Here is a 23614-nt window from a genome sequence, read left to right as displayed (position 1 = left end):
ATGGCAGCAGGCCAATCAGATGGAGGCACTTTTTCAGTTGATGGTTCTTGCCAGCTGACTAAAGGTTTAGGTCAAATTGGTTACTGAAGGCACTTAAACAGAGAGGAAGATGCGGATTATCATTTTGGAGAACAGAGACTGATTTGTTCTTCTTCATGCTTTATACTTATATCTTTCTGGGAAAAGAATGGAGAGTGGATAACAGGAGCATGTTGAGCCTCTTTCTCTTGTACCCAGAGAGGAGAGAGACCAGCTCCTTCCTGCTGAATTCACATTGGCATCATAGGCTGTCTCTCTACAGTAGGGGCTGGTGTCTGTAGTTACTTTAAAAATACTTCAGTGCTCACTTGAGGACTCTGTCTTCCTGGCCCTCTACCCCCTCCCTCTATTTTGGGACCAGGCCCCATTATCACTGAGCAGAGTGACATTCACAGCAGGTACAAGCGACACATGGGGATTCATTGGATTGGTTGCATTAATTGGGTGTCTGTGCTTGCCAGGCGGATGGCACCAGTGGGAGGTGTTTGAACACGTGAGCACAGAGTGCTGCTTACAGTCCATCACCATGTAGTAAAGGGAGTGCAAGGTACCTGATAACACAGAGAAGCCAGTTCCAGACTCGAGGAATGAAGCCTATGGTAAGAAAACCCGTGAGGAGTGAAAAAAAAATGGCTTGCCTCCCACACTCCCACCCTGTAAAATTTATGTAAGGAACTGCCATTAGCACTAAGGAGAGTCAGGCATGTGACTCTCCCATGAACCATGGGAGATGAGCGTCATCCGTCACTCTGTGTAGAGTGCGGACCCGAAAGCAGGCTTCTAGTGGGCTGGGCAGCATTACATGGGTGTTGCCTGCCCTCCAAGGTAGTAAAGCAGCTTTGGCCCAGTATCCTGGCTCATTCTGTGGGAGCATCCTGTCTCTGGGCCCTCTCCCGTGTGTTTGAATTATGTAGTTCTAAGTGAGAGCCCTGTTTTCTTAGAGGGCCAGCTCTCTCTGTGCATTGTATGGACTTCACTGCTCCATTGCACTCTGCCTCAGTTTCTCTTCAGGAATGTCCCTGTTGAGTCACTACTGAGGGGCACTCTCTTACTCCACAGAGCCACTTTCTGTTTATGGCTTTGGGGTGCTTCTATTACACTGATCTGCAGAGTTTCTTGGCAAATATTCAGTGAATATTAACATGATCATTATTTATAAGGAAGAACACGGGCATACTTATTACAATGGCCTGTGAGTATCTGAAACTAGGCTATGTATGCAAAGGAATCTCTCCCTTCTGAGGGAGCCTCTTCCCCTGTGGCCTTGATTTCCCTTGCAAACACTCACAAATTAAGGTGTTTTTAAAATACAAAGTGACACTGCACAAATCTCTGTATCCTGTAGAGTTTTGTGTAACATCATATCTTGAAATGATTAGTTAGGTTTGTATAATCGAACTCATTAAATTCTCATAGTGTCTCATGAGATAAATCCAGCACAATTTCTTAGCCAGTCTCTCATGGATGAATGTTTGAGTTATTTCCCCAAACCCTGTTCTTACCAGTAAAACTTCAATAAAAGTCACAAACACAGTCACACTTCTACTAGGCTTACTATGTGGCAAGTGCCACTTAAACTCATCCAACTATTACCAGAGCTCTCACGGGTATAAATACAATGATCAGGACAGTCATATGGAAGCAGAAGTTGAGTATCTGCAGCAAACATAGAAAGCATCAAGACTGGCCTGTGTCTCCAGCATGAAGGCTTTGTTTGTGCAGCAGTTGAGGTGGAGTGGCTACTCAGGCCAGGCTTTCCCTGAGTTTAGTACTATTTCAAGAGGCTAGACCACACTCTTACAATACCATTACCCATTTGATGGTTGTCAGTAAACACCTAATCGAAGCTGGGCATCAAATACTGTTGTAGTAGTGTGAGCATCTTTTCTAATGTGAAATCCAGAATGTCTTCTAAACCCTTGGCCCATTTCCAGTTCATGTTCCTGTTAAGTTTAATCTTTTAATTGTTCTATTTGTTTGTTTGTTTGCTCTAATGTAGAATGGGCTAGTCTCTAACTTGCTAAGGATGACCTTAAGACCTAATCTTTTTGCTTCTACCTACTTATGTGCTGCCACCATGCTTAGGTCAGTATCTCACCACATCTGTCCATATCTGTGATATTCCAGCCTTGCTGTTTATTATATTGTTTTTCATGGGTGTGAAGTTACAACCATGTGCACCCCAGCACTTGGCCCCTTTTACTTTAACTTCAAACTGTTTCTGATAAGGGAAGATTCAGTCTTTTCTATAGTATCTATGTTCAAAATGCAAGGAGCCCTTCAGACTTAACTAGTGGTTAATAAATCAAAAGTAGTTTCATTTCTACCTCAGTATTTCCCATGGGTCTCTGCATTTATAAGGCTTTATATGGGATATGGCTAACAGGGTTTTAGTCCTGTACATTAGAGTATGTCCAAAAGAAAACTAAACTGCACATCTAGCCCCTCATGTGCAAAACAAGGATAATTCTAGAAACTTCTGGACAATCTGGCTACATGGTAGTCTTCATAGGTACAAAGAAACAGAGTCTATTTCTCTGAACATTCTTTGGCAGATGTGTTGTGCATTGATTTTCATACTGAACTAAGTTACATGTTTATATTTTTTTAAACTTCTTATTATTTTAACTTCACATCATGCACCCCAATCCCACTCATCCCTTCATATCCACCCACTGCTCTTGCAACCTCCCCCCAAAAGAAAATATAAGATACAATTTTAAAATATATCTTGTCCTGCAAGCTGTAGAGTGTCACACAGCATACCCTTTTGTCCACCTATCTTTACTTGCAAATATTCATTGCAATGAGTTATTGGTCTCTTTTACTGTCTCTAGCTTATGCTACACAATCTGTACTGGATCCTCACAGGAACTCCTTTTGGATATACTGCTGCCATTTGTTGTGTAGATCCTGCAAATTTGGATCTGCAGGACTGACCCTTTCATGCATTCCAGCAAATAATATAGTGGGTAGATGGTAGGGTTGGCCAGCTCAAAGACTTGGATTTGGGCCTGGCAGGTAGCTGAGTTGGTCAGCCAATTATCTCTCCTGCACCCATAGCTCTTCAGCACTTCTCTGGCTAGATCACCCAGTGCCACAGTTGGTAAGGAGGAGAGTCAGCTCTCCTTCTCCCATGTCCTTGGGGCCAACTCATGCACATCTTCACCACCAAGGCCAGCTGTACTGTGCTGCCCAGGTAATTATAGGGCTGCTCTCCTGACTGTTGCAGCCAATGAGGGGAAGAGCCAGCTTTCCAGCTCTATGACCTCAGGACCAGCTCTCCTACCTGCCATAGGCAGTGAGGGGTAAAGGGGTAGGGCATCCCTCCCTCACCCAAGCCACCCCACAAGAGACTAGGGACAGTGCTAGCTCTCCGACGCTCTGAACCTTGGGGCTTCCCCTCCTGTTTTCAGCTGTCAGGGTCTTCTATAATGTGCTAGCTCTCTTGAGTATGGTGGCTGGAAAAGGCACTCAGATGGTAGTCCAGACAGGGACATCTGAATGGCCTTTGGTGGTAACACTGTCCTGGGATATCAGCATAGTCTCTGGATGCCATAGACAGGCTTCCCAGCAGCAGCATGGGCCCAGATGTCCCATGGCCTCAAGTGACAGTGCAGGCCACTCAGATGAGCATGGGCCCCCCCAGGCAGCATAGCCCTCAATTGCATGGTCTTCTGTGGAAGCACAGACCACAGATATGCACTTGGCCTTTGGTGGTAACTTGAGCCACAAGCGTCAACACAGCACCCAGCTACAGCAGGACCACAGACCTAGACATGGCCCTTGGTGGCAGCCCAGGTCAGGCCCTCACTATGGCCTTCTCATCTCCACCTATTCCTCATTGCTGTCTAGATTTCAGTTCCATCTTTCACCACAGTGTATGAACCCCTTAGCATCACTTTGTTTTCCGTCTCTCCTCCGTACACTTCATCTTTATGTGGTGGTGCCTGCAGCACGTGCTTGGGTGTCTTTGTTCTGACCTGGCCACTGTGGGCAGAACTTTCAGAGAGTCAGTTTGGTTGACTTCATATAAAGGGAGCCATTGGAAATAGATAGGATGGTTAACTGCAAGACCCTGAACACGGAATGTGGTGCTTGCTGTTTCCGCGGGATATTCTCTTGAACTACTAATGACAGCTGATCCCTAGTAGAAAGATGGTACCCAATCTTTTTGTCAAAAAAAAAATTAAGATCCAAGGAGAGTGTGTAAACTGTTATTAGGGAGAGAATATGAAAACAGTAAACAAGTCAGTATTTAGCTTAACTACTAGGAAGCAATTTCCCAGCAGGACAGGGCTCTTCCCACCACAGATTTTAACAGTAACACACTTACTCTTCTTTGTTCTTCATATTACTTATTTCTCCTCACACCGTCATTTAATTTGTTTTTGCATGTTTTTCTTTATTAGGGAGTTTTTTTTTTTTTTTTTTTTTCAGGCTCCTATAAGTTTCCTGAGGAACTGAGTGATAGGCTTCATCCCACAGGACACTCCCTCAGCAAGACTCTCTTCTGGTCATCTGCCTTCTCTGGGCCAGTTCTCTCAATCCCCTCCAGCACGCTGCTCCCTGAGTTCCTATCCACCACCAACATGGATGGGCCCAAGTGCCCTTGCCCCACTTCTCAACTTCGCTTCCATCCAAACACCCACAGGCTGCAGCTTCATTGTCCATAGCGGGAAGAAACAAATGTCACTAAGGGTCATTTCTACCACACTCTAGGGAGAACAGGAAAGACAACCTGGTTGTCTACTTTCCAAAAGGCTGGTAGCCCATGACCTCAAAAATGCAAGTCATGAGAAAGGCAAGATTCTATGATTTTTCTAAGATAAATTCCAGGAAAATCAAAGTTGAAACAAGTTTATGTGTTTTTTAACTCTTTGTAATATTTATAACCTATCATTGTGATGAAGTCACAAGAATTCAAATATTCATTACAAATGAATCATGATAAACAGTTGAAAAGGACTTAGTGACGATCCTGAATGCAGGATTCAAAATTATAATTATTAGGTTGTTTTCTAGGTAAAAACAGTTTTCTGAGAGTGATGAAATAGGCAGACCCATAATCTTGTTCTCTGAAGGCTAAGGCTGAAGGACTGTCGTGAGTTCAAAGATAGTTTGAGCTGCATAGTAAATACCAAGACAGACTAACAAACTGCAGTGTGAGACCCTATTTCAAAAGAAAAAACCAACCAAGCAAAAAACAAATGATAACCCACAAACAAAAATAAACAAGAGCCTCTTGTTAACAGACTTGAAACACACAGTGAGACAGGCAGATTTGCAAGTTCTTTGTGCATAGGCATAATCCATTACACATGCGCATGGACACATATAAATGACACAGGACACCTGGCTTTGCCTAGCTTGGTAGAGTGATTCAGCAGTCAGAGACGTGGGTTCAAAGGTAAAATGCCTATCTAAGTCTAATCCCTCCTAGGCTATTTCTTCACATGTAATCTCTAAGCTCACACTACTATACACTAACTCTGTATATGACTTTGTTCTAAGGTAAGTCATGATTATGAATGTAGGTTAGAAGCTATAATTCCACAGCTTATTTTGAGCATGAAGTTAAACAATACATTTAATACCAAGGTTGGCACAGAAGGCATTAATTCATGCTTAGCTGTTGTTACCTTCTTTTGCAGCTGATTTGATGGAAGTCATCTCATTTGACTTTAGCATAGCTCCTTAACACCCAACTAAGGCTTTGAAGGAATGTATCTGAGTAAAGTTTGCTGGAAGTACTATCTGCTCAGTGGAGAGGAACACTGGTTTATAAATCTGGAATTAAGTCAGGATTTCTCCTTCTGGGCATCTCTGTTAAAATTGTCACCATTTAAAATGCGGTCCACGTGTGTCTCCGGAAACAGATATTGATTTTCTTTTCAGTCATATCTTTAGTATGGAAATGGGATGGCCAGTGAGCTTTCTACTTGGGAACTGTGCAGTGAATTGAATTTCTTTTGCACCAGCTGCAGGGCATCACAGGTGTTCATAGCTCAGCAATCACAGTGGTAATTGGGACATGAGAGGACAGGAAAAATGCTCTTGGTCTACATGCCATTCCATGGCACAGTGTGTCTCCTGTAAAAATAGGCCGGAAGTCCTTTCATAGAGATGCTTAAAGAAGTTAGCTGCTGTGGACAGACAAGACCCGGGACTGGAGGACTGCACAGCGAGAAGTGAGACTATGGAAGGCAGTGGAATTAGTGTGTAGGTGATATGGCTGTGTCACAGGAAGCGCTGATCCCTCTACTGACTGAGGTAGGGCTGGAGGAAAAGCATCAGGGGAATCTACTGTGGTGTGGACCCTGGGCAGATGGAATGACCAGCAGATGAGAGTATGGACAGACTGTCATTTCTAGGATTGGGAGGGTACATATATTTTTGGAGAGACTTATCTGTTCTGTGCTCTGAGAAGGATGGACTGAATCTCTGTAACTTCCATCCCATTGCTGTCCTGTGTTGTCCTATACATACCTCTTACTGATGTGGTATGATGTGAATGATCTAACCAGGAATCTACATCCCTTTCTATGGATTGCTCTTTGAGACAATGGTCTCCTCCTACTTATTTTTACATCTCAATAGACAAGAAAGTTCCTGGCACTGTTGCAACCATGAAAAGAGGCACAGGGACTGTGAGCACAAGCTTTTACCTCAGAACCTTCACAGAAGCTGTCCAAACCCAGCATAGGCCTTAAGTTAATATATGAATGTGTGTGTGTGTGTGTGTGTGTGTGTGTGTGTGTGTGTGTGTGTGTGTGTTGTTAGATCTCATATAGCCCAGTTTGTCCTGGAAGTCACTATATAGCTGTGGTTGACCTGAACTGATCCTCCTGCCTCTGCCCCTAAAACCCTAGAATAATAGATGTCCACCAGCCTGCCCAACTTTTGATTATTTTTCTTAAACTTGAAATGGATTTTGATTAACGTCTAAAACATAATGGCTACTTGATAGATGTTGAAACCGGATCTGCAACAACAGGCTGGTTCCTATATCCCCAGGCTACTCCCAAAGATTATCCTATGCTCCTTGCTGAATTAATGGAGCCTTCTGCATTTTGGGTGAGAATAGCAGGTGCATCCCTTCCGTGAGATTGGTAGTTATGCAGACGGGATGAGTATGTGTACGGTTATATAACTTCAGCGCATGGAATCTGACAGGTGCACACAGTCATTTCCTTACCTGAGCTCCTGCTCATAGTGTTGACTGTGGTCATGAATGATGTCCTATGTTTGGAAGTCTCTAGTCTGTTATAATGAACACTATTCATGCAGTGGTAAAGTTTCTGTGGAACCTTCAACCATCATCAGCACCCACTCAATTAACCAGCAGCAATAAGCGTTGTTCAAGAATGAGGCAGCATCTTCTGGGCAGAATTTGAAGGGCTTATTGTTTACCAAGCCAGACTCAGAAGAACTAGGTAATAAAATCTAAATATTATTACTTTTGGATTGAGAAAGGGAATTAAAGTCATGTTACATGTACAAATTGCAATGTATGATACTCATCACTAGAAAAAGTGAAAATAGTGTACATATATGATTAAGAATCTTAGCCATGAAATTCACTACTCAATGTGATCCTTTTCAAAACCTCATTTCCATAGAACTATTCTAAAATCTTCATGGAATCCCAAAAGACTCCAAATAACCAACAGACTTCCTGCCATGTTACTATGGCAGACACAGTATAATGTTGCCAGGGGATGGGGGAGGGAGGCAAAGACTCAGGACAAACAATTGATTCCCAGCCTTGCACACTAGGCCAAATGATATTTAACAAAGTATCAAAATATGAGGGAAAGGATAGTCTTTTCAATGAATGATGCCAGGAAAACTGCAAACCCACATGCAGAAGAATAAAGCTGGATCCTCACCTTGAGTCTATAATAAAACCAACTTTTGTTTGATGGGTCATGACAGAAATATAAATACTAACAGTGTACAGCCCTTTAGGATAATGTACAGGAGTTGTTTCAAGACATCAAACCCAATGAGTCTTGAATATGAAATACAGGGAAACAGAAAATCTAAGTTGCACTGTATCATTTTTTTAAATCATAGAGTTTTAATACTTAGATGGACAGGATCGGTAGAGTTAATGCCACTTGTAAAATGAAAGAAAGTCCTTGGGAATTCATTTTCTGATAAAAGGTTAATATTTATAAAATATGAAGAATTTTTATATCTTAACAGCAAAAATGCCCTAATTAAAGAAATGTTTTATCTCTACAGAAGGATATAAAATTTTCTCTTTCTCTGCTTTCTCCTTCTCCTTCTTGACTTTTAAAATATGGCTTTACTCTGTAGCCAAGGCCTGCCTGAAATTCACTGTGTAACTCAGACTGACATTGAATTCAAACTGATCCTCCTGCCTGAATCTAACTAACATGGTCTCTACAGACACCAACCAATGTACTTGGTTAAAATAATACAATCTCCAAATAGGTAACATATTCAACACAATTAATCTTTATAGATAATTTAATCAAAACTACAGTGATACATCATTTTATACTCATTAGGATGGCTATGGGTGTGGATATGTTGAAAACTATACAGTATTCAGGGAGTACATATACCAATTACAAAATCCTCACAGATATAAAAAGACCATATGTTCCATGTGATCCACACTTCTGCTTACAGAGACATATCCAGAACTTTTAAAACAATGAACTGAACGTTCATTTCTCCATCCCGAGTTAATGGCAGTTTCAGACTTGATCAGTGAAGGGCAGAGAAGCATGTGTGTATCCAGTGATTAGACTGTACTAAAATATCAGTCAGCCTTAAGAAGGAAGGGAATTCTGACATACAGCACATAATATAGTAATATGTGAAGCAAAACAGAACAGTCATTGATGGACAGATGCATTATGGCCCTACCCATACAAAGGTTCTGAGAGACTAAAACTGTAGGAACAGGAAGAGGCATGGAGGTTGCTTGGTGGGTATCAAGCTGAGATGTTTAGATATATAGAACTCAGAAAATAGATGCTGAAGACCATAAGCATATGTGAGTATTTTCAGGATGTGTCTAGACACAGCTAAGATGAACTTTTCTGCTCTGCTTTGTGATCTTATCACAGTTCATGTCACTGATGGAAATTCAGCAATAACCTGGAATTCTGTAAAGGGAACAGCTTGCAGGTTCTCATGGCATTCAGAAAGATCTATCAATAATGAAGGACCACACATCCTTTCCACAAAGTGAGATCATAAATACAAGCAGCATCTCCTTCAACATGGAAGCCCTGAGCAGAAGTAAAAATCCAAGTAAATCCAATTTCTCAGGAGTTAGCACCAAGGAGGTGCTGCATAGCTAAGAGTTGACAGTCCTGGTAAGGGCAAGGCACTTCCATTTAACACCACAGTTGGATCAGAAAGAACGCCCATGTCCCGGTATAGCAACGGGAAGTATGCCTTCAATTTCACACCCAGCTTTGTCATTGAGTTTAAAGTGTGCTCTGTTTAGCAAATCAAAACCCCTCTATTCATAAACATACTTTTATGCTTGTTCAAATTAACAACTTTTAAGGCAAATGTACAATTGTCTCCTACATCAGGCACAGAAAGGCTGGCAGATCATTACCTTTACGTGGCTCCTGGAACATCCATATGTCTGTGGGGCCAGCTGGAGCCTTTGTTTTGTTGACAATGTGAGAGACACAAACACTGGACTGGACTCAGTAACTACATCTTCCCCTCTTCAAGCAGATGTGGTCACTCTAGAGAAGAATAGAGAAGCAGGATATGAGCTGATAGTAAGAATAAAACAGTCATCCTATATGAGTGATGTGATTATTAGGACATAGTCACAGTGCTGCTGGCATGGCATTTGTAATGAGTATGGAGGTGTAACAGGCTAAGTACACAGGCATCCTGTGAGAGGACAATGACACTGCTCCCCATACCACAACAGATTTCTGATCACCCATTCTTTGTAGAAAGTCCCTTTAGGAAACAAGTACAATTAACATAGTATAAAATAGTAGGTAGTATAAATATCATATATAAATAAAACTAGCTACAAGAGTTATTTGTAATTGGCTAAAAAAAACATCGAGATAGTGTGATAGATCCTAATTGGAGAAGCATAGATTATATTTTATTTTCTTCACTTCGGAGGATAGTAAACCTGCCTGTGATCACATGCTCTAAAAATATTTTGCAAGAGCTTGTTATTTGCTACTTTAAAAAAAGCCTAAGTAAGTAAGTAAGCCCTGGTTTAATTTCTGATGCTGAGATAAAATACTCTGACCAATGCAACTAAGGGGCAGAACTTCTTTTGGCTTACAGTCCTGGATAACAAGGTTCCAGTGCTGCCTTTCAAGCAGCTGGTCACATCACATCACAACAAACAACACTGGGAAAAGGAAGCACCCACTGTGGGCAGGCTGCTGCTTATGCTCAGCTAGGTGTTTTGTTCACACATACACAGTCCAGGGCCCAGACCATGCAACAATGCCACATTAAGGGTGGGTCTTCCTACATCCATTAACAACTAAGACAGCACTCCACAGACAGACCCAAAGTCCAACCTAATCCAGACAATTCTTTATTAAGACTGACTTCCCAGGTGCTGCCAGGTTGAGGTAAGTTGACAGATAAATGAAGAAACACAGTAATGTCTTAGGTAATATTTTTATATTACTTAAGAGTTTTCATTGATGTGATTGTATCTGTATAACAAAATTTTGTTGATAAAAATGAGAAGCATATTTAGAGCCCAAACTAACCCTTCATTGGCCAGGAAGGGCTTGGCATGAATTTCAGGCTCTTTGTGGAGGATGTGGTACAGCATCTCAGACTGTTGCCTCCTACCCTCTGGTGACCTACAACTCAACCCTTTCATGGTCTCTGAGCACACAGGCTTAGAGGCACACCCTCCTAAGTGGGAGAGCAATGGAGAGGAGGAGATCAGTGTGGTGGTCAGGTTGAAGCCCCAGTCTGCAATCCTTCTTTTTTCCAACCAAGACTTCATGTGCTCAGTTCTGATATAGAGGAAAAAGCCACTGAGCCATGATATAAGAGTTTCTTCCTTGGATAAACATAAATAACACCCCATTCTTCATTAGGAGGCTCCAGTGACAAGCCAGCATGCTAATCCACCAAAGTTTTCTCTGGAGAACTTTGCTAGGTTGATTTCTGTTGCTGATAAATACTGTGACCAAAAGTGATGTTGAAGGAAAGGGTTTATGTCATCTTACACTTAACAGTCTATAATCAGCGGAAGCCAAGACAGGGACCTGGAGTCAGTAACTAAAAGAGAAGCCATGGAGAACTGATACTTATTCTCTATGGCTTGCCCACCTTGTTTCCTTATACAACCCAGGACTACCTGCCTCTGGGTGGTACCACCCATAGTGACCTGGGCCCTGATGCACCAATCAACAATTAGGGAAATGCCTCACAGAATCGGTGTATGCCAATCTGATGAAGGCATTTTTCTCCGTTGAGGTTTCCTTCCTTCAGATGACCCTAACTGCAGAGCTGACAATAACTAACCTGCACAAGAGCCAGTGAGTAAGTTTTATTAGGCTTATTCACAGAACATATAGAGTGTGAGTAACCCCTGCAAAGCAGCTACAGTGGAAGGTCTTCATCCACCTTTAGTAATGGCTTCCCCATTGCCTGTCAGATGGCATCTCCAGAGGTTCGAGGCCATGTGGAATTAGGCCAGAGTTGAACACAAATGGCAGGGAGGAGGGGCTAGAAGATTAAGAGCAGGCTCAATGACTTTCCCCAGCCTCTCCTTCTAATGAGAGATGTCAGCAGTCAGCAAGACAGATGGTGATGAGAGCCTGCAAGTTGGCATAACTGATCTGATGAAGATGGAGTTCATTTGCTTAGAGGACAGCATCCTGTAACAAATGGATTGTAGGCTACCTGCCACCCCTCCCCCCAGAGCTCTTGATTGTCCCCCCTCCACTCCATGTGTGTGTGTGTGTGTGTGTGTGTGTGTGTGTGTGTATGTATGTTTTTTGTGTGTGTACATCTGTGTATTAGGATGCACATACCTACATACCATGTTTGGGTTAATATCTACCACTATGTAGAAATTCACAAGAAAGTTGACAGGATCATGTAAAACCCCAGCTTTGCCCAGTTGCTCACTATTAGTGAAAAGAGTGTGTGAAGAGTGTCTGGTTGCCCCATATGCTGTGTGCTCACTTTCGATGGCTCCTGGGATGAGCTCTAAGTGGATTGTTTAGCAGGGAGCAGGAACAAGTCACATAGCAGACTCTCCCCACTATTTCCCTTGCTCCGTTCCCTCAATTCCAAGAAGAAAATCTGGGCACAGAAGAGATTCAAATGTAGTTAGAAGGAATGCCACAGGGATCTCACTTGCCATTTCCTCTGTGTTTCCTGCAGCTTGCAAAGCCACAGTGTAACATCTACCCAGAGTAGCACTGTGTCATCGTCTCCTCCTTAGACTATGAAGCTATATATGTATATGTGCGTGTCTCTATATGTGCCAGTTTGGCTACTCAGAATTCATGAGAGAGAGGGGGGGAGGGGGGAAGGGTGGGGAGAGGGGAGAGAGGAGAGGAAAGAGAGGAGAGAGAGGAGAGAGAGAAGAGCACATATGTTGTTAAGTATTACTACATTCAGTGATCCCCCATTAGGAGATGCTATAGACTTTAGAAGACATGTCCTAATGAAACATCCTTAGGTCATGGTGACCTTGAAGGAAGCTAAGATACCCTGGCTCCTTTTGCCAGAGCTTGCTCTGCCTCCTGCTTTTCTCTATTTCATCTAGCACCCACCAAAGCCTTGAATCAGTCTTCTGCCTGTGCTTGAAGTGAACTTAGATCTGTGAGTCAAAAATCACCATTTCCCTTTTAAGATATTGGTTCTGAGGATTTTTGTTACAGAGGTGGAAAGATGACAGACATCTGGCTAACAGTGTGTGTACAGTTTTATAGCACTATGTCATGTAGGTGGAGCATCCATTGGTATTGTCAGCATGTTGAACACCAGTCACTGAAGGACACGAGGCTACTGTTTATAGCAAGCCCTCCACTCAGCCTCTGTCACCTCTGCCCCAGGCCCCTGGAATGACACCCACATTTCTGTATTCTGTTATGCCAAGAATGTGTGAAATGGAGCCTTACACTACACAATCTTAGAAATAGCTTTTCTTAATTAGCATTTTCTCTGGAGACTCCCCAGTTTGCTTTGTTCATTGACAGTTTGTTCTTCTCCATGGTGAACAGCATTCCATGACATATTGTCCTTGGTTAGTCCTTCATCCTCTAGCGGACATCTGGGTACTTCTCATCCAAGGTTCTACAAAACAAAGCTGCTATAAATGTTTTCATGTAAGTTTGGGGGTGAATATGTTTCTGTTTTTCTGGGAATATTCCAGGCCAATAACTAAGAAGCCGTAGCATGCTTCACAGGTACCATAAGTCTGATTTTAAAGGGAACTATTAAAAGGTTTTCCACAGAGGCTGTAATGAGTCACACACCATCAGTGTATCTCTCTGGCTCTGCTAAGTGCAGTGTGGTGGCTCTTTATCTCATCAGTCATTCTGGTGATACTCGATGCCTCCTTGGGTTAAGCCCACTCTTCCCGTATAGATTCTGGGACCAACCATTGCATGGTCTGTCATCTCAAGTGACACGTAGGTTTCTGCCTTTGTTCATTTTCTTACCAATTTTTTAAACTGTCATATTTCAAAAGCTGGCTGTGTGTTACGTACCTGGTTAAGTACAAGATTTTCAAGTACCGTGCCAGTGCTTTCCTTCTCCTTTCCATGTCTCATCAGGGCTCTTTGTTGGGGAAAGTTGTACTTTTGATGAATTCTAATTTATCGGCTCCTTATCTGAGTTTCTGTGACTGTGGTTCTGCATTTCACTTTTATCTGTATCATATTAGTACCCGCTGCCCAACTTACTTCTAATTACAATAGCCCAGCACAATGCCTGGCTCCCAGGAGATGCTCAGCCCACTCATTTCTGGTTGGTTAGGGAGAGTGAATACTGTTTTCACTGGGGTTGGGAGATAGCTCAGCCAGTAAAATGCTGACCCCAGACTCCATATCATAAAGCTGCACATCGTGGCTCATGCCTGTATTCCCAGTGCTCAGGGAGTAGAAACAGGAAGATTCCATCAGCTTGAAATTCAGTCAGTCTAGACAAGTCACGGAGTTGCAAGTTGTCTCAACACACAACTGCACAGCATTCTGGATAATGATACCTGAGATGACCTCTGACCTCCACATGCACACATGTACATATGCACACATGCACACAACCCACTATATACATAAAGTATAAATATGTACACAGATACACTACTTCTATTCTTAACAATAACATAGTGCTTTGCATTTTGCAAAATGATTTCAAGTATCTTGTTGCTATGTGGTCTCACTGTCCTCTGTGAGGTAGGTAGGTCAGAACATTCCTTTCCTTTTCAAAAAAAAAGCCTACATACTTAAGACCAAGAGGTCAACAGAGTGGGAAACTTGCATTCAGTGCTCTTTATGGATCTTCAGCATGAAGGTGACCAAGAAAGGGCCAAAGTGCTGATTTAGAGAAGGAGCAAAGCCATAGAACTCATACTGAAATCACAGCAAGTACAATCACGAGTTATATGTGCTCGGGCACAGTGGGGCATTCTGAGTGCTGGAGGAAGGATAGTGGGTAACTCAGAGAGGATGCTGGGAATCACAGGATGATAACAGGCACCCAGTCTTGTCATTGCAGTCATCTTCAGAAGGTCCAAAAAATCTTACAGGACTTATCAAGACTGTTGATCAGTAGAGAGGGTACTGCTATATCCCTGGTATCCCTGATACTTATTCCAAGGGAAGGCATCAAAGTAGATGCCAGGGAGAAATGTTGTCATCTAGGCATTCCATGGCTGCCACCATCTTGTATCAGCAGCTGTGATTACCCTAATGAGGCCGGTGTAGGATTGAGCTCATTGACATATAGGCAGGTAACATTTAATGGTTGCTGGGAGGGAGTAGAGGAGGTTTCTTGAGAAATTTGGGTCTACACACTGGATTTTTGAGGTGACTTGTTCATTGTTACAAACTCCTTCACACCACAAATGATAAAGCACTAATTCTAAGGAAAAACATAGTTTTAGGCCAGTGAGTTATTAATGGTTAAGAATATTTGAATTTTTATTAATAGTCATGATACAATAAATACTTACTGTCTCTTCTTAACAAAAGTGTGTACTGTTTAATTGACTTAAAATTAGCTATTTAGTCAATAAGAATTATTTGTTCCAACATAGAAAAGTATTGATTACTGTCTATTTTGTTCTTTAGGCTTTTTCTATCCTGAGGTATGCAAACTTTGTAATATATTTCTTGTACTAAAAACAGACAACTTATCTAAAAAGTTGCTTTGGGGCTAAGAAAAAAGACAGATTTCTTTGTTTATTTCTATCTTCTGTTCCGTCTTCCCCTTTTCTTTCTTATAGTCCTTTCTTGTGCCCCCTTTAAATCTTTTTGCCAAAGGACAGGGTAGTGAAGAACGTTCTTCTTCAGGTTGACATTTACAAGTTCTTTGCCAGTTTTTTTTTTTTCAGTCTTTGAGCTTAGCATACAACAAATAGTTGGTCTGCAATGTATATTTCATCCTATTGTTCTCTTTAATATAAAAACAGCCAAAGGGACTATAGAGATGGTTCAGTAGGTAAGGTGTTTGCTATGCAAATGAGGACCAGTGATTGACCCCCACAAAAAAAAAATCCATGTTAAAAAATGCTGAAAACCTGGGTATGGGAAAACAGAGGCAGGGTGATCTCTGAGGTTTGTTCCATATTTGGACTAGAAAAATCTGCACGTCTAGGTCTGTAGAAGCCCCAACACATACAAAAGAGCCAAGATGGATAGTCTCTGAGGCTGTGCTCTAGCTTCCACATGCATGCACAGGCCAGTGAATGTGTCCCTGCATATGCATGAGTGTGGTGCTCACATGCACATGCACACGTACCATACCGTGAACAGCCACGCTGAGCATATGGCTGAAACTCAGAGAGATAGCGCAGATAATTCTGGGTTAGATTGGCTCCTGGCTATTTGTACATTTGGCAGTGTGCTTTATAAATCTGTGGCTTAAACAGTATCAGGATATGTGTTATGTGATAAGGAAACATCAGAACTGTAGACTGACTATGGAGTTCCCTGGCTGAGGGACAGCCCATTGAGTGGCTGCTGCATGAGCACTGTGGGGTAGTCTTCATGGAAAGTCCCAGCCAGAAGCACGCCATAGCTGGAATAGAAGACCAAGTTACTGCTGTTTGAGTGGGAGACATATCTAGGCTATTCAGTTTTAAGTGTCTTTGAAACAGCTATTTTAGCACCTTTGTTAACATGGTAACAGTCAGGAAACCACCTCTTGCAACAACCCAAGCCAGGAACTTATCGCTCCTGCTGGCGTGCTCTGCTCCCGAGGAGCCAGCATGTATCAGCTGCCAAACACGATTATTCACAGATGGATGAGCCTGGAGGGAGGCTGCAGCCCTCCACAGACTCTCACCCAAGAAAGAAAGCATGAGCTGTATTCTTTTTCTTTCTTCTGCTCACCTGATGGACATACTCTGCCTGGGACCCAGGACACATTCCTATGAGTCACATAACTTAAAAGAGTCTAGCACCAGCTACACAGATTGTGACTTCTGTTAGCACACTGCAATGAATAACAGAACACACTGATTTTAGACAGTATAATATGTATTCTCATTGTTTTGATGTTCTTTCTTCAAATTCCTGAATGCAGTTCTATGGATGTCTAAGGATGGAGTACCTACTTTTAGTTTCCACTATAGAGTATGGAGAGTGTTTACAAGCATGCACCTTCTAAGCATACCTATCAATCCATTGAGTAGCTTGCAGAGCTCTATTAGACAGCATTTAGATGCTAAGAAACACTCCAGAGTCCTAGTAGAGAGAACACTGCTGGATGATGAGTCATGCTTGCATTAGACCATGCTTCTCACCTGCATCTGCTTCTCCCACAGTCAGTAACTTACCTGCCTTACTGTATCCTCATGGTAAATTCACCCATAAACTCTGAGCTAAGCTATCACCTTGTATAAGAAACCGACACCGTAGGCATCTATCTAGAAGCCACCTCAAGAGTCCTTTCTGCTCCTTGATCCTTGGCCAGTGCTATACTGGGGGCATGTTTAGACAACACCAGAATTCCTGCCCCGGGTCATACAGACTGTGACTTCTACCTCCCAGTCTGCGTCTGCCCTGTTCTTCCTTTTCCATGGGAAATAACCCCATAGCTTCCTAAGGAAAGGTTCTTAGGAATGTTTTCAAATTATTTCTAAATACATTAGGAATGTAAGCCACAAAGTCAAAATTGGAAAAAAAAAAATACCTAACCGAAAGTAAACAACCACAGACAAAGAGAAAGCTCAGTTTGCAGCTTTCCTTACACTCCCTGTCCAGGACTATTAGAATCTTCTTGCTTCTAGTGTTTTGGAACCCTTTCTCAAACAGGAAGTGGAGCCATTCAGTAATTCTTTATCACTAGGAGCAGCCTGTGATTGTGCAAAAACAAGTGCTCTTAAACTCTGAGCTCAGAAACTTGAGCTTTTGACTGAAGATAGGGATATTTACAAGTCTACCTGGCTTTCATCCTTCCACCAATTCTCCTGGGTTAAGACCAACTTCATTCCTCTCCTGCTGTGGGTTATGCTTTTGTAGGATACAAGGCTAACATTTCAAATACTTCATGATCTAAAGCAACTTAGGCATAAAAGGTCTTATTTTATTTTACAGTTTACTGTCCCTCATTCAGGAAGGTTAGGGCAGGAATCTGGAGATAGGGCGAATACAGAGACCATGGGAGAGTACTACTTATTGGCTTGCTCAGCCTGCTTTCTCTCACACCACCGGGCCACTTTTCCAGGGATGTTACCACTAACAATTGACTGGGCCTTAGTATATCAATCACTAATTAAGAAAATGCCCTACAGAGTTGCTGACAGGCAAAATTATAAAGTCATTTTTCTCAATTGAGAGTTCTTGTTCCCAAATGACTGTAGCTTGTGTCACGTTGACATAAAAATATCCAGGACAATTAATTCCTTGTCAGCATTACCCACTGATAGGACACTATTAAACAATAACCTTTTCTTTTTGTTTGTCCCCAAGATCTCATGTTAATATCAGAATATGAACATAGTATAACTTTAAAAGGCCCCCAGACTTTGACATTGTAAAGGCTTTAAAAGTTTAGTCTTTTTTAAAATATCGAGACTTTCCGTCAAAGTTCAAAGTCTCTCTAAAATATTTAATCTCTCTAAAGTTCCGAAGTCTCTTAACTGTGGAAGGAAGCCTACAAATTAAAAAATAAGTTGAATACTTTCCTTTGAAAGAAGGATCAGGAAGCAGACACAATCAAGTAAAACTCAATGTAAAATCCAGACCCACTCGTGTAAACGAGACCCACTCACACCCTTCCAGGCTTCAGAGGGTCCTGTCAGTGATACTTCTTAGGCTCTGGCATGCAGTTTGCCTCAAAGGCTCAGGCCAGCTACACGCCTGATGCTTTGTGGTCCTAACATGCTACAAGCCTTTCCAAAAAGCTAGGTCTCCATAGCAACTTCAGTCTCACTAGTAACCTCTCATGGGCTCCACTCTGAGATTCTGAGTCTGCCACATGGTACCAGGCCTCTCAACTCCTCAAAATGAGTCCTCCAATCCTGGGTCTGCTATTTCAACTGAGGCTTCACCATCACCATGGTTTCTCTTCAGGGACCCCAACCTTGGCACACAGTGCCAGGACTTAGCTGCTCTCCCTGACTCCTTCATCCTTTCATACCTGATACCACTAGGTTACTTACATATTACCAAGATCAGCTCTTACCAGGAGGTATAACCTTGACCTCCTCTGTAGCGCATCTTCTGTGCTCTGACTCTGAGAGAATACTTTGCTGAGAATTTTACCTCGGTGATGTTTCTTTCTTTTTAATCACAGCTGATTCTCCAACCCAAGATGACCAATATTAATTGTCTGATCAAAGCAAAGGTTTGACTTTAGTGGTTCTTAATTCAGAATATCAGACAACCCCATTATAGCTTTTAAGGAGCCTCCAATTTTATCTCTGAATTTGATAAGTCAAGGTCTTGTCATCTACATTGCTCTTAGAATTAATTATCTTCTAGGTTCCTACAAAAGGTCATTAAGCTCTGAACTCTCAATGTTTTTTTCTAGTTCAAAGTTTAAATGTTTCCCCAATACACATGGGTGGCTTTGTCATAGAAATACCCCACCTATGGTACCAATTTTGGTCTTAGATAGAATTTTTATTGCTATGGTAAAACATCATGACCAAAAGCAAGTTGAGGAGGATTGAGTTTATTTGATCTCACAGCTTATCCTCAGTCATCCAAGACACTCCAGGCAAAAACTTAATCCAGGAACATGGAGGAAAAGGCTTGTTCATCTGCTCTCTTGTACACCCGGGGACCTGCCGGAGATTGTACCACCCACAATTGTCCAGGCCTTCCCAAGTCAACCACTAATTAAGGAAACACAGTATCCTTCTTTTCAATTGACTCTAACGTGTGTCAAGTTGAAACAAAACTAGCCCTGACATCAGGTATTGGGTGGTTTCTGACATAACTCTCCCAAACCTTAAACACATTAAAACAGCCAAACATCAGTTATACTAATTTATTAATGTGGAGATAAATTAAGAAAAATAAAAACAAGTAATGATGCTTAATTGAAGATAAAGCTGAAGCAACAGAGACAGAGTATGTGCAGGTTTTCTCTCTTAAGTGTCTATTTGGGTACTTGCACAAAACTCACTCAGCATCCGTTTAAATGCCCAGGTACAATAAATGTCTCTGATCTGTTCCCTTAATCAATTATTTTGAAGGCAAAAAGAGACAAAAATGATTTTTAAAAATTGCATTAGAAGGTAGGAGTCGATTTTAATAGAATGCAAGGATGGTCAGAAATTGTACTAGTCGTGTTAACAGAAACACCAGTTGGGAGAGGAGACATTAAAAGAGAGAGAGGTTATTCTGAGAGCTTTCTAACTTATGCTATGGCAATAGAAATGTGAACATCTGTCCAAACATCACAAACTCTATCTGTGTAAAATTTGATATATATTTCTAAAAGGTCTGTAAAGAAAAAGAGTTTGGTTACTATAAAATGCACATAGCTGAAATCTAGATATGTGACTTTAAAATGCCTACAGCTATGGAATGTAGCTCAGTGGTAGTGAGTCATGTACCAGCATGAATAATGCCCTGGTTCAATATCCAGTACCGACCATACCCCCAAATGAATTGGGTAACCTGAGCTCCTAGTTGTTGGAACTGCCACAGAGGCCTCTGTGGGTAGAATTTCTCCTCACTGATTCACTGAGTCTGTCATATTACCACAAGATTTGCACGTTTTATGATGAGCTGGACACTAGGGATCAGAAGTGGAGGAAGGTGCTACTGGTGAAGGAGTATTGCCCTAAGCCACAGGGCAGCCCTCAGAGAAACACAGATAGCTAGGTAGCTCCATTTGGAGTGTGATTAGTACAATGTAGACTTTACCCTGAGACCCAAGTAGAATCAGTCACAACTAAAGCAGAAAAGAGGTAACTTGAACTTTGATCTCATAGTGTCTTTGAAGTATAGGCCCTGGGGAATAGACTTGAGACTGTCACTTTCTCTTTTGCTAGTTCATAGACAGATGCTGGGGAACAAACCTGGAGAAGGCAGACACCCACTGCTAAAAAGGCATGAAATATGTGGAGCCCCAACAGCTAAAGCAGGAGTTGTCCCTGACTCTGTAGCCTGCCTGTGGATGCTGTTCATATAACTGGGCTTCCTTGTCTGGCCTCAGTGGGAGAGGATATGTCTAATCCTGCAGTTACTTGATGTTCCAGAGTGGGTTGGTAGCCAGGTGGGCCTCCCCTTTCTCAGAGGAGAAGGGGAGGGGGAGTGAGAAGAACTATGTTAGGGAGGACTGGGTAGGAAGGGGTGATGTGGTTGGGATGAATGAATGAATGAATGAATGAACAAATGAACAAACAAATAGAAAATGAAAGAAGGCATGAGATAAAGAGACACCAAACAAACTGCTTAGGATGAGGGCAGAGGGGTACTGCATTAGCTACTTTTATGTTATTTCTGATAAAATGCTTTACAGAAGCAATTGAATGGAGGAAAGGTTTAGTTTGGTTGTGGATTGAGAGAGTGTAGTCCATCAAGCCAGGGAACAGTGGCTTAGCATGTAGCTACTTGTTGTGGCTACTCATACTGCATCAGAGGCCGAAAGAGGAGAGCTCTGGCTGAGTGTGCTTTCTCAAACCTACCCATATATTGGCGTATTTCCCAGGCAGGACCTATAGCCAGAGATGTCCACAACCTCCCCAAGTGATGCAAACACCAAATATGTGAGTCTCTGGGTACACTTTGCTTCCAAAGGAAGCACTTATCAAGGTCTGGAACACAAGGGAGTGGCAGGTCACAAAGTAGGAAATTTTAGTTTTTCACTCTGACTTCCAGGTGACACCTGCCGTGGGTTGGAAAATACATGGCTGAAAAGTCATGTTCCTTCCTCTAAACTTGCCAGGCATCCCTTGACAAGTAGAGTCGATGTGCAAATGGAACAGTATTTCACTCACATTGAGTTGGCTCTCGTGTGAGGCCTTGATCTAGCCTCTTTTTATGTATCTCTGGTGGGTCCTGCTTCTTATAACTCCTTTGACTCCTTCAAGGTTCTAGTGTCTTAAATCCTAGTTGATGGCATTTCCCCAAAGTAATGGTATTATTTCTTAGGCATTGTTTACCCCTGTGTGCTGGCAGTTCTTAAGGTGTTTGTTTACCAATCAATTCAATGAATTCTGTGTCTCTGAATCCAGGTAACTAAGGTTGTTCAGAATACCCCACCGGTATGCCCAATACTCCATGTTCAAAGCAGCAATCATTCATTCATCAACTTTTGGGTTCTGAAGCAACACAATGTTTCACCCTTTTGTGTGTCAGTCACTCCACTGAATATACCACAATATTTTTCTTGATTATAGAAACGTTTATCTATTTTTAGTCTAACTTTTCTTGATGATAGAAAACACCACAAACATGCTGCCTGTGTGGTACGTGCATATGGAACACGCAACCTGTGTACACAGTCCCAGCGAACTTAGCCACCCAGGAACCCACCTGTTTCTTGACATGAGACTCTTTACTTTCTGCTGAGGAACTAAGAGGCATTTGTGAGATAGGGAGCAGGTACTTAGGTATGGTCTACCAGGGAGACAGTAAATGACAACAGTGCAGTGTCTTGAGAAAACAGGAGGCTACCTGTTACATTATGAGCCAAGCAACAGGGTTCAAATAAGAGGAAGGCAAGAGGAAGAAGGGGTAAGGTTTCACTAAGTAGAATCATCACACCAGTGACCACATAAGCCTCAAAGGCATCTGGGACCATGTCATGAATTATAAACCAAAGCCATGAAAACACGAAGAACCAAATAACCTATGAGTTTGCAGGAAAATAAAATCAACTATAAAAACAGTGCAATAAGGAGCTAAATCAGAACTGTGGTGATTGCAAAGCCACAGAATGAAATAAGAACAATTGGCCCAAAGAAACCATTGGATGCTGGGTTTGGTGAGACACTGAGGCCCATGAACTTTAACTTTGGTGCTGCAGGCTCCCATTGACCCAGCAGAGTAACTATAGCTACAGCTGCTCAAGTGAAAGTAACAGAGAGATGTGATGTGTTTGGCTTGCTTCAGCATTTCTGAGAACCTGCAGTCCCATGGCAAATCTCTGTTCTCTAAACTGAGTACTGGGGGACCTATCTTCAGGGAGCTGCAAATAAGAGTAGATGCAGCCAACTTCTCTCTGCCCAAGGCTGTGGTTTCTGTAGGATAACAGAAGTCTTCCTAGGAGCTTTTCAAGGGAAAGACTGGAAGTCCTAGGGAACCTTAGGGAACTTATACCCAGGGATTTAAGAGGCTGAGAGCTGGCATAGGAAAGGCAAAAAAGGGGAAGAAACTAACCATGGAATGACCTTGGGGCTCACTAATGAAGACTGAAAATTAAGAGGCTCCCTCTCTTCTCAAATAGATGTCCCTGGCAAAGAGCTGAAGACACTCACTATATTTAAGAAGCTGTTAGAACACCAGTAGTTTGTACTGATAGCAAAACCTAGCTTTGGAAACAAAAATTTATATGTCCCAGGAATTTACAAAAGAGAGTTTGGAGAACTCCATATTCATAAGATCGACAATCAAATAAGTAGAAACAAGGAAAACAAAACCAACCTACCAACCAACAAACCAACAAAGAAACAAAGAAAAACATTGCAACAAACAACCAATGAAATCAAGTCTCAGGGAGGGGAGAATTTGTACCAGAGCTGTCATAAAATCCTTTAAAAATCAGCAGAGACAAAAAAGAAAAGTATGGTAACGGTGACCCAAGAAGGAAACCAGAACCAGCAACAAGCCTTCTATGGAGGCTCACAGTAGAGATTTAGGGTTGGGAATGAGTTCAGGGTGGCAATGAAAAATATCACTATTCTAATTAAAGCATCTAAACAAGGCAAGAC

Source organism: Micromys minutus, assembly GCF_963924665.1.
Source record: "Micromys minutus genome assembly, chromosome: 1".
Classification (NCBI taxonomy): Eukaryota; Metazoa; Chordata; class Mammalia; order Rodentia; family Muridae; genus Micromys; species Micromys minutus.
Note: the sequence above shows the minus strand (reverse complement) of the source record.